The following is a 16,161-nucleotide window of genomic DNA, read 5'->3' as shown; positions in this document are numbered from 1 at the left end:
ATTAAGGAAACTGAAAAACAAATACATGCATGTGCATTTGTATTTAGACTGCATGCGGTAATTGATTTAGGAAAAGTGCATCTAGTGTGTGCTCTCTGCTCTATGTTGAAAGAATTTTGCTTCTCTTTCCTTAGTAGCTAGGATTTTCATTTCTAAATGAAAGCAAACGATTGTTTATCATCTTAGATTGCATATTTATGAATCGTATATCTACATCACGTGGTGAGCCTTAAAGGCAAACTTCTTAAGAAAGATCAACTATGAAATAAACCTCAATGAACATAAAACCGCTTTGGAACCTAACGCACAACATCTAGAAGTCTAGGCTAGAGATGTATTCCGACGTCATAAAGCCTGGTAACTATCATTTTCATCGTAGGTTGGGTGATTCCTCCTCTTTGATACGACAAGTGTTAGTACGGACTTGTGCTCCCACGTACCGTCGAGTATATATTAGGAGACCACAATAGGCTACATCCTTTATCCTTAGGAAGCTGTGTCTGCCGCCCTATCGATCGCAATGCACTGAACACAACATTCGGGAAGATTGACTTCCATACCATAAAAAGTATTCTGTAGTTTTGCGATTGGTTTGGTAATCCCTCTATCTATATTTCCAGAGAAGTCACTTTCATTCCTTTTCAGACTCCTTAAAAGAAAAGGTCCATCTGAGCACTTGTCACTTCAGGCTCATTAAAAATCAAAGGCGACTAGTGTCATCTTTAGTTTTTTATTGACTCTTAAAAATCGAAAAAGCAAGTTGTGTCAAAGGGTCATAAAATTTATTTTAATCAGAATAACGTCACTGTTCCCTCATTGGTATTAGGTTGAGAAAATGGAGTCTACCAATCAAGGATTTCCCCTTGGGGGAAATCCTAGTCCTTTCTCTTCTTGGGGAGATGTTGGTGCTTCACACATGGCTACATTGTCCCTTCCAGGACTCACAATTGGCCTGCCAGTATGGCTTTTCTTAACCTCTGTCATTCAAAACACCATAATTCCTCAACAATCAAATCAGCAACCAGATGATACTGAAGTTGCTTCCCCACCTTCTACTTCGTTTGTTTCTCCCTCTTCACTTGTTGAAGCTAGTAATGCTAAAAACCAAGTAACTGAGAAGAAGAAGAAAAGGAAGGAGAAGAGGAAGAAGAATCCAATGGCGAAAGGGGGCAACCATGCATCGTCTGGTGAAAATCCACACACTGCACCATCCAAACCTAAATCTCCATGTGTCATTTGCAAGGGACACCATTATCATCGAGATTGTCCCTGCATTCCACGGATCTTGAGGGACTGGTCTCCCCGCTTACACAATCCGGTGTCTTCAACCTCTAACGATCATGTTGAGAGCACACCATCAACTAGTGAAAATGAAGCCAATGGAAAGAAAGGAAGATCTAAATTTCCATGTAGACTGTGTGAAGGCGATCATGCCCTCCACCGTTTTCCTTTCCTGGATGAAGCTAAAAGAGTCTTGGATAACCATCCTGCTTCACCGCAGTGACTTCCTCCTGGATACAAGAAACTCTTGCCAAGTCCATTGCTAGTTGAAAATCTGACTGACACACCTTTGTTGTCGGTCAAAGCACCTATCATTGAAGATAAACCCTCTGAGTCCACACCGAACCAAATTCAACAGGTTGAGACGACAGTCGACCTAGTCTTGTCTTCAGAAGGTCCACCTTTAGATGATACTGTCACCAAAGAGAATGAGAATGACACTGTTCAAATTCTTTTCGTTAACAAAGAATCCGATGAACATGGGGGAAATCTACCCATTCCTTTACCGTAGGAAGGAAGTTCAGCAAAGATTTATCTGGCTGTTTATTTGGTCCCTCCTCCAAGCAGTCTAGTCATTTCCTTTGATTGGAATCTACTAGGGATACCCATTAGGGATCCTTCCAAATTTACCTATAACTTTGAGAAGGAAAACCGTTCATCTAAATGTGATGGTAGTCCAAGGGTCACTAGATTAAAATCTACTCCTTGGGTGTGACTACATTTATAGCATGGGAGCTGTTGTTTCCTCACTCTTTCGAGTGATGTGTTTTCCGTAGGAAGTCAGAGTGGTCCAGCTAGTTGACTAGCTTTCATTCCCTGGTTCAAACACAGCTACTATTCAAATGCCATCCCTAACTGGTCTTTTTGCACAAGGAATGTCTCATCAATCCCCAGTCCGTCCACCTGATGATCGCGAGTGATTCGGTGATTGTGACTAAACCCAGGGGGCATGCACCCTGGTTTGCTTTGGCAGGAAAACCCTAGATATAGGGTAGGTTTCCGTGTAGGATATATGACTAGTCTGACCCCCTGTCCATTTAGGAAAATGGGATTAGACTGGAAAAGGATTCCCCCATCAAAGGTTATGTGATTGGCACTGACAACAGTCACCCTTGTCCATTTCGATGGACAAAGCCAAGGAAGTGTTTTGTCTGCTACGCGGATGGAACAATCTTGCTAATGCAAGAACTTCCGTATGGTAACCTAGAAACTCTACTTCTCTTTATACCTGGGGGCATGCAAACCTTTTTGCATGCAAGTGAAAAATGACCTTTTATTTTCTTAGTTTGTAGGCTCTCAACCCTTTAACCTCGTAGGTTGGTCATTTCTAGCTTGCATACAAAAGGCTCCGGAGCAAAGTTGCGCATGGGGCAAGCTCCCTAAAAAATGAACCACCTGATAAGAGACATCCTTATTATATGACTGGCATGAGCAGGTTTACGCAAAGTTCAAGCTCGTTAAAAAATAAACCTAGCAATGAGCACACGTTCCCCCAGAGTTCAAGCTCATTAAAAAATGAACCCACCTTCAGTAAATAACCATTGCAATCACATAATTATCAGCTTTTGAACCTTGGTCGTGTTCTTACCATCACCTCCACTCTTTTTTAGCTGATCATACACCTCCATTTGATTGTTTACCCTTTTGAGGAACAACTGTGACGAGTGATCATAGTAGCCACCTTCTTTACACTGCCATGATTGAAAAGTTCCAAACCTTACCTGGAACCAGTTGCTATCCAAAAACATCACTCGTTCCTCAAAAATGAGTCTCCTTTAAGCTCTTTTCATATGATTCGTAAAATATGAAAAGATTGTCGAGAAATTGGCCTCTCCAGCTCGTTAAAGTTATTGGAAGTGCCATCCCTCCTCTATATTTTAATCTTTTTGGACCTGAGGGATAATTACACAAAAGGATCGAGCATTTGTCTTGTTCGGCTCGTTAAAACTATTGAAAAATCATCCCTTTCGTATTATTTTATACTTTTTCAGACTTAAGGGATTATATTATGAAAAAGGACTACTAGAGTTTCCTTTTTGTCTCTCTTTAGACTCTCTAAAATTGAAAAGGACCGAGTTATCTTTGTTGTTAAACTCGTTAAAACAATAGCGACAAACTTGTCCATGCAGACAAGAATGAGTTTCACTGTCGCTAGGCTCATTAAAACATAGCAACAGGTTTGCCCAAAGGGAAAATTATAGAACATGCATATGTTATCCTCCTCAAGCTTGACAAAAATAAAGAGGTACTGGTTAGCAATGACTGGGGAAAAAGGGAAGAAAACTTTAATAACTTCATTGGTAGCAGGTCGCTCTTGAACATGACACTTTCACTCCATCACCATGATTGAGTCGAGTTAGGATTATTCCGTTCACCGGTGATGTCACCATTGGTCCTTCGTACCATCCATCTTGGGGTTAACGCGACCAATCCATTTCAGTGTCGCCGATATGTTCAAGAAAAGTTGCTCAGAGAATTCACCAACCTAGCTAATGCCTCATCCACTGCAATACCTTAACGCTCCATTCTTTCATGGCTGCCACCCTGAACCTTGTATCATCAGATCGTTTTCACCTCTACAAAAATCATTTGCTCCGTTTCGTATCGTAGATGTAGGATTCATTAAGGCCCTCCTATGACGGGTCATTTCTTGTCGACATTAGCTCATTATCCAAGAAGTTGACTTAGGAACAACCCTTTCAGTACTTTGAATCTTGCATGCCTCAATGGAAAGTTTCTCACTTCCGGCGACCGGTTTACATCAATGGCCTTCGACCGAAAGATTTTGCGTGGTGTTCAACATCGAATCATGTATTCACACCACATGAATTGTACTGTAGTACCTTGAGGGTCATCATCATTATCGGTGATTCATCTCATGCATATTAACAACTTACATCATTGGCTGGTAATTAGGTGATGTCTTTGCATGTTCGACATCAGAACATCTTTTCACATGGAACGACTTATACTTCGGGCAAAGATTGAACGAGTTTGAAGACCCCAGATCTAGTTTCATCCATCCGGGCTGCGATGTATTCAGGAAAATAAAGACATCAAATGTACATCATAGCTGCATAGATAATCATCCAAACTAAGGGATGATGGCTCTATCAGAATCATCAGTCTACCACACAGATGATTGTCTGTCTTATGTACATGAAAATGAATTTATAAAGCTGAACATGGGAATTCCCGCCTCAGCTAGATCATGAAAATATTATGAAGATAATGTATTGTATTGTATCTTATTATAGGTCACCTTCTAGTTTGAAAATCCTCGGATCCTCATAATAAAGCATTTCACTCGACATCAGAAGATTCACGACCTCATGCTTTAGGGGGAAACTGTTATAGACATATTTGGGCACTGCAACCCCAATCACATATGTCAATAAACCAAGGTCTCTCAAACCCCTAAAAGTGTTGTTTCATAACCTAAAGGATCAAGGTTAACTGATTACATCATTTCCCAGAAGTTCTCCTTGAAAAACTGCTCAGAACTGGTCAAAACTAGACCATACAGACTGCTCCATGCTGAGGGTGCGATGCATCTCACCTGTTACACACGGGGGGTGCGATGCATACAGATCATGAAATCTCCAAGTGGAACCAAGAACTATCAGTGAAATGACACTAATCAAAATCCCAGAAGCTGACTCACTCTCCTGCAAACATCTATATATGGATCCCTCATCCTAGAGATCCAGAGGCTGGAATTTTGTATTTTGTAAGGAAGTGCTGTTGGTTTCTCTTTGAGACATTATATTGTTGGGTGATCTTGCTTTGTATGAGGTGAAGAGGACTTTCATGCTAGGAGGATGATGCTGGATCAGACAGCTTGGTTGTAATCCTCTCTTCTACTACTTCTATCAATAAAGCTATTTGAGTTTTCCTCCATATGTTTGTATATATCTAAATCTTGTATTTGTATATGAATTTGTATGGTTAATATACATCTGATCCTATATTGTTTATGATTATAGATCTCTATGCTTTGATGGTATTTTGCTGCCTTGATTCTACAGGTGTTCTTTGAAGCGGGACACGTGAGAAAGAAGTGGCGAAAGCTCTATCAAAGGAGAGAGGAAACAAGCAAGGAGACTAGCGAAGGACTGAGGTTGGTACTCTTTACTTCTCTCTCATCTATCTCTCATAAAGGAAAACACAAGTAACTTTGGTTTGTTTGTTTCTAAGATAGCTACCCATCTTAGTGGGACTAGCAACTCTAAATGGACACTAGTTTTCCTGATAACTGATATGAAGATCGTTAGGCGGAGGTGGGTTTTGACTTGAGGAGGATTCCTCTACATTAGCGACTGGAGCTCCATAAGTTTTGGATTTGGTTTGTAGATCTACTATTTCAAAGGTTTAAATGGTAGATGGTCCTTCACCAGCTGAAGGATGATGCAAACCGCTGTTGCCCCATTGCGGGGGTTGGGGTTGGTTTTCAATAAGGTGCTATTACTACTGAGCAGGGAAATGATTATTTAGGACCATAGGGATCCTGCCAATGTCATTTTTAGCGATGAAATCTGTGCATTCTTGAAGATGCGGAAAACAATATGTCATGTGGTATTTTGCACAGATTTTGCAGGGGAATTTGGTGGGTTTTTCCTTTCCATCGTTAAAGGGCACGCCAATCTTCTGCTTTGGGTTGTACTACTTTGTTGACTACTCTTTAGAAGGACCAGTCTTTTTCTTATTCCTCTTGTTCTTACCACCGGGTTTTGTGTAGACTACACAGAGTTTATCGTGGTGGTAGGAAGAGCAGTTGATTTGGTAGAGGGGTCAACTGACAACTGGGCAATGTGACCGCTGAGTTGTTGTACAACAGCCCTAGACGTAGCACCGATAATACCATTGGCATGTGCTCTGGGTTGCTGATTAGCAGGAGCATTGGAGTTGTGAAGGGCATTGGGAATGACGTCGGAGAAAGTGCCAGACTGTGAATATATCAAATCTAAGTACTGGGCATGACGAATGGATTGGTCTTCTGTGACCACACCACCTAAGGCGACATCTTTAGAGATTTTGGGGAGTAGATACTTGGAGAACCAATCCACTAATAGATAGTTTGGGAAGGGAGATTTGACTAGCCTCCGCCTACATCTCCATTGATGGATATGATTAGAGATGTGGGTGGCAGTGTCCTGACGTAATGAAGTGAGGAGTTCCGTCCCAGTTTCATAGCATATGGGTAGTTAGAAGTGCATTAAGAATTCCATCGCTAAAGCACAAAATGTATTGACTGACATGTGTGGTAACTCAATGTACCACTTAGCTGCATTTCCAGTAAGGGTGTGGGGAAAGAGCCGTAGTCGAATACTATCATCCACCATCAAGTTAGAAACACACCATAAATGATAGGTGGTGATGTGCGTACTCAGATCCTCCCCTTACTTCCCTTCGAACTTCGGGATGTCTGTCGGGACTTTATGCGAGATTGGTGGCCAAAGTAAGTTGTGATAGATTGGGTCATTTGTGAGTTTGTACAAGTTGGGGATATCAAGCGTTGCTAAGAAAGGTAAGGTGTTTGATGCCCTCGAAACGGACCAAGGCGATGACATATGACTTGAGGATCCTTGCGGTCCTCCCATCATGTTGTTCCCAATATTATACTCAGGTTGCATGGAATAGTAATTTCCTTGGGGTACGGTCATGTATTATGGGTTTCCATAGGGATTGTTAGACCGGGGGTTGTAAGTTCCCCTAGGATAAGGAATGCCCCCTTGACTCATTTAAGGTTGAGAGTAGGGTGCCCATATGGATTGATTGGGACCTTGTTGAGGGATCTCGCTCACCACTCAATTAACTGTAGGTCCTTGACTGACATAAGGAGGGTTCATGTTAATCAATGACTATCCCTGCAGTCCGGTAAATGGAGGGGGAACTGTTACGTTCCTGGCCGGTACATGCATATTGGGAATTGTGCCCCTAGGCATCTGAACCTGGGGATTAGAACTAAACATTGGATTCCAACCATAGAGGGGTTGATGGTACCCTTGCTAACCATGATATATTGAGAATTATAAGGAGCGTTATATGTAGCACTTGTCAAAGGTCCAGGAGCAACCACAAAATGGGTGAACTTGGTATGTACTGGGTTCCACTCGTGGTGGGTGTCATGATAGGGTTTGAACCTGGGACAGATGGGATAACGAAGTTTTCCATCAGAGGTGTGGTACTAACTGTCGACTGGGGAGGTGGTGGTGGACCAAAAGTGTCCACAAAAGCCCATGACCCGTTAGTCATCAATGGGATGGGAGGTGCAGGTCTAACAGAAGACATAGGAGGTACATATGCAATGGGAATCAAGAGTGGTCCCAATTGATTTGTGATTGGAGGATTGTATGGAAGAATGAAATCTTCAGTAAATAAATCTTCTGGTAAGCTAGAATTGTGGGATGTCCAAACTGATTCAGTGTTAGATCTCGGAGACTGATTTCCGGAAGATAGAGAATCCAGTTCACTAGGGCTTGGAAAATTCTCCACAATGAGTGGGGAAAGACTTAACAATCATCTAGATTGATGACAAGGGTTGGATGTAGCCATGGTGACCGATAAATTTTATCAATAGATTTTACAGTGATATTTGTTAAAGTCTTGGTGATAACAATCTCACACTTAAAAGATAAAAAATACACTGAGAAAATCAATCAACAAGAAGAGGGAAATGACCTTGTCTGATTAGCATCAATCACTAGAGATGAAACCAAGTATCATAATGAATAACATAGAGAATTGGTGAAATGTACAGTTACGATTACTCTTGAGCTTCACCTGAACCTCAGATTAAGGGGCCAAGTACTCTCGTGAAGATGAGCGCCCTCCCAAAAACCGAAGACAGAGTAGGTTCGTCTGTGTTGGGTACTAGGGCATCTTGCCCTAGTCACCTTGTGTTTATCCCTAAAAGTATGGGCCCTAAGGATACCTCAAATCACAGACACAACAGGGGGGGACATAGTCGCAGACAGTATGCTGTGTGGGTAGGATACCTAAGTCCCCAACACTTGCACAAACCTCCTGGGAAGTCAGCTCATCACCCATCCAGGAATGTGCATTTTTCCCAAGCAGTTGAGCACTTGCATGCATGAATAGTCTGGTTCACCAGTTCCACCCGGGTCAGAGGAAAATTGACAAGTCATGCATGCATGACTTGATCTTCCCATAATAGCAAGAGATGACATGCAAAACGCATCCCATGATTCATGGAGCTAGTTTTAGCAGCTAGGGGTTACATGCAAAGTTGTTTTAGAAGTTTCCCTCCAAGTGTTGCTTTTTACTAGATTTGTGGCATGTGCGTCATGAAACCAAAATTATTTATTCGATGCATCAAAGCTCATTCATTCACATTGACCTTGGAGTACTAACATCCCATAGCACATCTAGGACTCTTCGACACATCAGGCTTAGTTATTCATGGGTAAGTGGCCTCAACTTGTCTTTTTCATCATTTTTGTCACTTTTTGTGTATTCGCTTGTGTGAGTGTTGTTTGCTTGATTTCTTTGAAATCCTTCTATCATTTACATATATTCCATCTTTTCCTAGCTCTGTTTCATTTTTTGTTGCTATCTCACTATTGTTGCATATGTGAAACTCTTTTGCATGGACATTCGCCCAACCGATGAATTGCCTCACCCAAATGCATGTTGATCAGTATGCTGAACCTTTCGTTCATGTTTTTCATGCACTGTTAATCACTTATGTTATCACTTAGTGTTTCCATTCATTTCATTGTTGTACTTTCTTTCAGTTTCCTGTTGACGAGTCCGGCCAACCTTGGCCTAGGCTCTAACTTCACCAAGGCTGCATTGCGCAATCTGGGCAAGGTTCACCTTCCTCCTTAGATTTGTGCATTCTTGACCAGCACTATCCTCCAGGATTTTTTTACGCATTTCTAGAGGACAATGGCTACTTTTCCCAAGAAATTTCACAAATCTGTCCTTGGGCCATCAACCCTTCCTAGCTGGAATTGCGCATTGCGCAATCCAAGCAGCCAACTTCTTGACTGGATTTCACATTTTACAGATCCAACAGCCAGTCCAGCCTCCCAGAAAACCTAGAATACCTTTTGTGAAATTCTAGTAGCTAGTCACCAAGCCTCCCAATGAAATTTGTACATGTGCAATCTCGCTCATCAGTTCCCCAGGTATGTGTTGTGTCCCTCCCTGGATTTGCTTTTTTTTCACTGACATATTTCTTTCCATGCATGCTACTTGTTTCCAAATATTTCAAGTGTTCATTTGTCTCAATGGATTCCAAGAGAACAGGATCACAGAACACTGATGGTATTGAAACTGGAGTATTAGTTGAGCAGGTGTCCTCTAGTCTGCGGATCTATGAAGATACGAAGTTGTATCTAGACAAGGACATCAAACTGAAGTGGAAAAAGGTTAATGAAGCATTCACAGGCACTTCTAGGGAATACATTTAAGACTTTCAGGTGTACGTGAACATTCAAAAGTCCAACTTGTCCCAGATTTCATGCAGATACCCCATGTTCCCATGCGTGGACATGATTCACTGGATCGTCTCTCACACTGACCTCGAGACAACGACCTTGAGTAGTGTCAGTGGGACGAAGATTGCAACCTTTTGGGCACGAGATTACGATGAGATGTATCAGATGTCTAAGCCCATGACTGTCATGACCGCTCCATTCAACTTTCCCAACAATAGAGCTCACTCCAAAGACATTCTGAAGGATTGGGTAAAGGAGCTAGCTCGCTTTAGGATGACACCCAACCAAATCTAGAAGAAAAAGATATTGTGGAAGGCATACTAATACTTGGTCATATTCACATGTTGATTGAGTGGCCAAGCAAGCACTGAAACCTTTCCTCAGAGTTGGGTGATCGTATTGGACCAACTGGCTAGAGAAGGAAGACCATGCAACTGGTTCGGCATACTGGCTCACCAACTGAAGGAACAAGTCATGAAGGATCGACAGTTACTCGAGGGTATGCATGTAGAGATTTATATGTCCACTTACACTCTAGGTGCAGTTAGTGCCTGACATGAGTTCTTGGGCTTGGAGTGGGCATGGCCACTAGCGGAGATTGTTGTGAACACGTATTTCAAGTTTTTGTATGAATGCAGCTTCAGAGGAGTGATCATATGGTTGTCCAACCATTTTTTCACCCTAGTGATCAGGTTGATATTCGAATAGGATCCACCCTGCATGTCAGAGGAAGCGATGAATGCATTGCTAGGCATTGCAGATTGGTATGCCTCACCATCTAGCACGTTGATTTGAGTGTTCAGTGTGGAGAAGTCTCTGCATGTCTTTCCAAAGTTCACCTTGGACGTGCTTGTCATGTAGGAAGTAGCATACCACATCTCAGCAGGATTGGCAGCTAGACTGTAGCGAAAGAAGAAGGAACCTTATCTCGCTCTTCTGTTGTGGATTGGGTTATATGAGATCCAGAGTATCAAGCAAGAAAATGTTGAAGCAGAACAGATGAGGAAGTATCCTTTCAACCTCCGAAGCTTCATCCAATATGACCCACATTGGATTGTGAAGGATCACTGCATGAGAGTTCAACTCAACTAGATCCATAGGGCATGTCATTGGGTCGAGGAGGACCCATGGAGGTACTGCTACAAATCCTCTAGACCCATTGAACAAGTTGGCTTCACCGTAGAGTGGTTATCAAAGCAGCATGAAGCAACATCACAGAGAGCATCGACAGTAGCAACAATAGTCGCAACAACAGAGGCAGTAGAGCCAAGCATACTTGTGTGCTACAAAGGGAAGAGGAATATTGTCGACCGCATGGAGGAGGAGAAAAGATGCAAGTTTTGAGTAGATCCACTTGTAGAACAAGAAGCTATGGCTATTCAGGCGAAGAGGAAGTAGCATGAAAAGCGAATCACACGAAGGCAGAGGGATAAGAAGAGAATGGAAGAAGCAGAGAAGGAGTGGCATGAGTTGAGAGAGAAACTTTAGAAAGAACAAGAGCTACACCAACAGGAGAAGGAATCGCAACAGTAGCAGATTCAGCATAGGGCACATCATGTGCAAATAGACAAAGTAGCACTCGTACAAGTATTTGATTCATCTGAATAGCTAGCATTAGGCAAACAGGGTGAACCATCGCAGGGGCAAGACTTTTCTCATGAGATAGAATAGGAACTTGGATAGTCAGATGTAGACACGGAGTAGCAAGAGTTGGAACAGGATACCTACCTCATGCCTCACCACAAATAGGTCGACTCACCTACTTCATTGCATCTTGATGAAGAGAAAGTGTCGAATGACCAAGGAGGCACTGAGATCCTTGGTGGTGAACCGAAAGAAGAGATGCACAACATCTCCTTTAACGAATCTCAACACAGAGTTGTGCAGTCTCAGAGAGTACCGACTCTGGAGGACCAAACATCCCCTGTGTAATTTGAAGAGAAAGTGATCGCGACTTATGTGCACAAGCATCTAGTTGCTTTGGCCGATGCAACTAGAGTGTATGCCGAAGCTACTAGCTCAAGTGTTCGTTTTCTCATAATTGAGAATGAGTGAATTGAAAAGGAACTATAGGTGGCCAAGCAAGGAAGAGACTTGGTGACAATGTCCACCTGAGCTGAATTGAAGAAGGCAATACTAGATGCAATATTGTCCTTGGACACAGTTATGCGAGCATTTTACTCCAAGTTTGGTACCATGCATCAAGAATTCATTCATCTCCATAGATGGTAGCAACGATGTGCAAGAAGAGCACGCATCTTGAAGAACATACATGCTGCTATTGATAGCATGCAAGCATGGATGATGAATTACAAGGGAGCCCCACTTCACTTGCCAAAGATGATGAAGGCCAATATGGTTGATCTACAATCACGTATCCGGAGTCAGATCTGGAACTATGAATACCTACTGCAACTCATCCCTAGTATACAAGCTTCCCATGCACAAGTATTCAAAAGCATGGATGTTATAGTGCACACTCATGTGATCCCATCACTTGGGATTCTCACCCAGGTGAGGACAAAGAAGCAGGTCTGACACGAGCTTGACTTATACTTCAATGAGTTGATGTGCACTGCCACCAGCCCAAACTTGCTTATCAGTGCAGACATCATGTGCAAGTACATTGCTGGTCTGGCCACATTGAAGACAATGATGCACATGCGCATAGATGAGTTGGAAAGAGGAGCCCGAACTGTGTACCGAGGAGGCAAGGTTAAGGTTTCAGACGGATGTAACAAAAGAACACATGGACACTATCAAGGACTACCAATCTTGGCATCAATATGTCACTGTTGATCAGCATCAGTATGTCGATCAGTTGGACTTCTATGGTTGTCTCAGTCTGAATGATGTCTATTTTGGCTTGTCCAAGCCATTGTTCACATGGGTACATGTGCATTGTAATGTTGAGTCATGTCAAGTGTAAGTCAGGTGTCAAGAGTGGATGTAATAGTCATAGAGTAGGTGAAGAGTCACGAGGGTAGTTGAATGGTCACAAAGGGGAAGGTCAAGGGTCACCCCACCCCGTCAGTACATCTCTTTGGAGGAGCAGACGGATGTGGTTGTAATGTTCCACTATTGGGGCTAGCAGGTTTACATGGATGTATTGTATGATTTTGACTAACACTTCTTCATATAATAAGAACCAACACATTTTCATGCATATGTTGTTACTATAGTTGGACTACTCCGGTTGCCTTAATGATATATGTTTTTTAACTTACTTACTTGTGTATGAAATAATTTTTATGCAATTATATGAATCTTGTTGTTAATGTCTAGCATAGGTTGTTAATGTTGTCACCATCCATGTCGACTACTTTGTCGGACATTTGACATACCTTTCACTTGAACCTTGCTATAACAACCGTTGCACTCGTCTCAGACTGATCCTTGAGTGTTATACGTGTTATCTTACCTTATATGATGCGATTGTTGCATCTGAGTGGATTGCTCTGTCGGAACCTATGCATGTCCTTTTTGTTGTGTATTCCTAGCCAAGTTGGGACTGATCCCTTTCAACTTGGAACTCACCTTCACCTCCTTCCCTTTTCGAAGTGTTAGAACCTCTCATACACCTTCATTGAATCACTACATCAGTCACACCCTTGCTGCTAACAGTGTTATCCTACCTACCTTTGTGCGACATCACGGTCAAGGCATTACCTTACAACCCACTTCTGGGACTCCTACACCAAATGGCATGAGGTCTAATTGGGACTTCTTATCGAGGAGATTTAATTGACATGTTGGGGGGTCTAGCACCATCAACATTTCTGGTGCTAGAAGGAGGGCTTGATGACATGAAGTGTCCTCTCATCTAGTTTTGAAACTTTGCATATCTTTCATGAAGTCTTGCACTCTACTTCCCTCGAGGTGTTTCTTGAATCATAAAGATGTCTGAATCTTGGGGAAGCTTTTCTATCTCTTGTCCACTCACACGTATGATGGTGAAGGCGAAGTGGCCTGGCCTGAACACTTACATAACTTTCTTTCCATGATTCATGAGGAAGATGAGTTTTCTAATGAACAGGCCAGTTTGCTGCTTGCATACAAACTTCGCGAATCTCCATTTTGTTGGGTGCTCAGCCTATCGGTTGACACCGTGCACTCATTTTAGCACTTCTATGATCTTATTGAAGACCCACTCTATCATTTTGATCCAGACCATCTTGATCGGAAACTATTACACAATGAAGGGCTTCACATGAATCTGTTATTGATTTTTGGCATCGCTTCCATGACTTGCAGTTTTAAGCTTTGAGGAGCCAGATGAAGTTTTCTTACCTTTGGGACCAATTCGAGTATTTCCTTAAGAAATCTTCCCGTCCCAAGAGGAGGCTTGATATCAAGTCTCACTCAACATTCTTCATTCATGGAACTGCGCAATCTCATGTGGGAGCAGGAACTGGCTCAACTGACTGTCCGCCTCCCCCTCATTCAATAGCTCCACTACTACCCAGTGATGTTTAGGATCATGCTCACACACCATTTCATCCTTCACACTCTCCCAACATCACTCCACTAAATTTTCACGCAGATTTGGTTGTTAGTCCTTCGAGTTCTCATACACATTCTTTTCTTCGACCTTCATTTTCGCACTCAAGTATTCCTTTGGATGATGTTGTCTTGTGTTCATCCATTTCGGACTCTTCACTTGTTGTGAACGAGGAACAACCCCCTAACGGAGTTAGCATTGCATAACCAACATGTGTTGTCATTCATGAAGAGTATGAGTGGGAGCTTGAACATCAACACTCGGTGAAGGATGACTCCCTTCTATCCAAGCCCCCTCCGTTCTTTCCTAACTTATTTCGTGAACCTACCATCCATGATTTTTCCTGTGTGTATTCATCCATGGATGCACCCATTTTTATCACTCGCAGGACTCATCGGATGTTAGTCTATCATTCGACAACGGAAAGGATAAGTTACTCATTGAAAATCCACTTGATCCTTCATCTATCTTTTCCGAAAACACAGAGGATGAGTTTGTTCACTTTTCATCTACCCCTCTGTTCGTTCCATCTGATCATGAGGATGCTGAAGAATTCATTGATTTTTAAGATTGTAGCAGTCATGACCCATTTGCTTCCATTCTTGATCACGATCATGAATCTATCGTAGTTGATCTTTTGAAGCCACTGGTGTATGATGATCTACCTGATGATGAAGTTGAGAAACCCAAAACTATCGAGGCACTTCAGCCTAAGTTGATGGTTATGTCGGGTCCTCATTCTCTTTGGGTTAGTCTCACTTTCAATCATGAAACTATTCAAACACCCAAGGCTCCTCATCACTCTTCTATATGCATTAAAGATCCATCTCACTCATAGATTACACTTCCTCCACTCGAACTACACGATCCCATTTCTCATGCATTGGAGGAGGCTTACATTGCAAGCACTCGTTCGTGACACAGGTTATCTTTTTCTCTTTTATTTGCTTGCAAGTCACAGTCAAGAGTGTGCTTATGCTTCAAAGTTGCATGTAGTGTCACACATGACCATGAGAAGTCCACGGATTGTCCGTCGTGCACTTTCACTCACTTATGTCATGTGGGCACTTTGAAGCACGAAGTGTGGTTGTCTTCATTGTTATACCTTTCTTTCTTGTTGGTTCACACCACTAGGTTGTTCGTGGACCAAGCCTTTACCAACATGGGTCTACCAATGCGTCGGTGGCTGCATTGGAAGTATCACTTCACGTGATCAGGCCCATGCACCGTTAGTGTAGGAGTAGTAGTGTTTTATTTCAGTTGTTTTCTTGCATGCTTTTATACTTATATGCTTTGTTTGCTTGTTTCTTTTCTTTCTTGTTTACTTACCTGATTTTCTTTCTCTTTCGCTTCCGTTTTTACTTTGCTTTGATGTTTTCATTCGTGGGTTAGTCTTGCATGAAACCATGTATAACTCTTGAAGCAAGATGGGTAAAGTACAAGAGTGCTTGTACAACTATCACTACTTGGTTATCTGTCATATTGCCTCTCTATGATGAGCTTGTTACTCTTAGTCCATGATACGTCGAAGGAAAATATGTACTGTTCAAAGCGAAACTTGGTGAAAACACAATGCTTGTGCACTAACTAGTGTCACCTTCTCTAGTCGGTTGTTTTTGGGTTAACCCTTATTAGCTCAGTCAAGTAGAGTAAGGTGAGGGGGAAAACCTAGACATGCAAGTTAGAGATATAATAAACTACTTATCTACTAGAACAACCTCCTCTGCTCTCAATAAGTCAGGATCCCTCTTCCGCCTCTGAAATGAACAAGTGCTATGCACAGTGAAAATGAAAATGAAAAAAATGAAAAGTCAAAAAATTCAAAATGAAAATGAATAAGGTGAAAGAAGAGAAAGGCTTCCTGCATAGGGAGGTGATGGAAGTAACTTCGTCGGGGTACTGACCAGGCTCGCT

The sequence above is a fragment of the Pinus tabuliformis genome, chromosome 6 (genome assembly GCF_031772625.1).
Source record: "Pinus tabuliformis cultivar Carrire ecotype Pingquan chromosome 6, CPIR1, whole genome shotgun sequence".
NCBI lineage: Eukaryota > Viridiplantae > Streptophyta > Pinopsida > Pinales > Pinaceae > Pinus > Pinus tabuliformis.
This window is presented reverse-complemented; position numbering follows the sequence as displayed.